At 33.2% G+C, this 1,977-nt stretch overlaps 1 pseudogene; it reads right to left on the bottom strand.

Annotated features, from left to right (window-relative positions):
* Nucleotides 1-322: 322 nt before the first annotated feature.
* LOC150081611 (cytochrome P450 3A9 pseudogene) lies at nt 323-1,741 on the bottom strand (annotated as a pseudogene).
* Between the last annotated feature and the right edge of the window lie 236 nt (nt 1,742-1,977).

Below are 1,977 nucleotides of genomic sequence, written 5' to 3'. Positions count from 1 at the left end.
CTGTGATATTGATTAATTAGATTCCGAAATTTTCATATACGGTACAGCTGTTTTATATTAATTGAAGGAATTTCGAAACTCCTGTGATGAAAAAGTTGACTATTTAAGCAATTTTTGTTTTTCATTTTAACTTTCCTATACATTAGAATAAGTCTAGGAGTTCACGTATTCACCTCTTTCATTTTCGTTTTATCTCTTTATTTAGACAAATGTAAATCCTAAAATAGTCATTACTAGGAATGCACATTTACATCAAAATATAAATACCATCCTTACTGATGTTGAAATAAGATCAAAAGGCATTCCGCGTTTTATTTTAAGATTATGTTCTGGATATTGCTTTCACGAATACACCTTTAGCTGGTATAATACCTGGTCCTACGCTAGACAAATGAAGAGGATCGTCGGTATTTTCACAGGGAATTAATTTGAAGTTTTTGACAATTCTTGATAAAGCTAGTTTAGCTTCTAATAAAGCGAATCTCATTCCTATACAGTTTCGTGGACCAGCTCCAAAAGGCATAAAAGCTAATGGATTACTATTGAATCTGTTTTCTGGTGAAAATCTGTCAGGATTAAAAACCCAAGGTTTGGGCCAAATATCTGGGTCATGATGAATGTCCCATACTGATGCAACTACAGACACTCCTTTCGGGATTATTTGACCATTTATAGTAATATCTGCTGAGCATTCTCGTTCAACAAATCCAATAGGCGGATAAATCCTTAGAGATTCGTTGATAACCTGATCCAGATAATGAAGATTCTGAATATCCTCGTAAGTCGTAGTGATATTGTGACGAAGATTGTTGGCTAACTCTTGATGAAGTTTATTCTGGATATCGGGATGTTTAATCAGAAGGTATGTCGTGTACGAAAGCAATGTGGATGTTGTTTCATAGCCTGCCAGAAGAAACAAGAAAGCATTAGCAATAATCTCATCATCACTCAGAAGGTAATTTTCTTTTGTATCCTTATCTGTACTGTTGCAGTCTGAAGCCGTGTCTAACATTAATTGTAAAAAGTCTAAACTACGCTCTGCAGGATTATGACGCCTGTATTGAATAACATGTTCCAGGTTAGACATGATTATTGAAATCATTCTTCCGTTTCTCATGAAGTTTAGAAATAACATCAGAATTTTTATAAGCGATGGAAACATAATTGCAACTTCAAGAACCGTATTATCAAGCGATTTGATAAAATCTTCCATTGCGGATAACAACGGATCTTTTTTATTTTCTTGGCATTTCACCTTCATCGCCAAAGCACACTCTGAGATTACATCCAATGTTAATGCGCTGTACATCTTGTAAATATCGAACGCATCTTTCTTCTTGGTCTTTCCTTCGATGAGATCCACTAAAATGTCAACTTTTTTATTCATAATTTGGGTCATGAGTTTGATTTTTGCACCTGTGAATGCAGGGGTCAGGGATTTTCGCACATTTTTCCACTTCTGATCTTTAAGAAAAGGTAAGCTATTTGAAAATTTGTGTATAATCGGGAATGGATTCGGTCTGTTAATAAAATGTTGGAATTCCTTAATCAAAACTGTTTTTAAGATATCCAGATCCTTTATATATAGGCATGGATTAGCTCCTAAGTAGAAACCATAAATATTCCCATACTTTTTACGCCACTCGACCATAATATGATTAGATGTTTGAGCATTGTGAAACTCATACAGGTTGCCTGAAAACAAATTTGGTCGTGGTCCTGATATTCCATAGTTTTTAAAGACCTGTAGCCTTTGATACCTGTTGATTATCCAGATTATGATGTAAACTACTACAATTGAGAAGAAGATCGTTACCATGATGTTAAATGCATTTTCAGGAATGTTAAATGAAGTTTGTAACATTCTTTTGTTGAAATCTGTAATAAAAAAAAATATAAATTAACATTTAGAATAAATGAAGTTTGTAACATTCTTTTGTTGAAATCTGTAATAAAAAAAATATAATTTAACATTTA

The sequence above is a fragment of the Mastigoproctus giganteus genome, chromosome 8 (assembly GCF_048544385.1).
Source record: "Mastigoproctus giganteus isolate SK-2022 chromosome 8, ASM4854438v1, whole genome shotgun sequence".
NCBI classification, from domain to species: Eukaryota; Metazoa; Arthropoda; class Arachnida; order Uropygi; family Thelyphonidae; genus Mastigoproctus; species Mastigoproctus giganteus.
The sequence above is the reverse complement of the archived record's forward strand: the minus strand, read 5'-3'. Positions and strand labels throughout refer to the sequence as shown.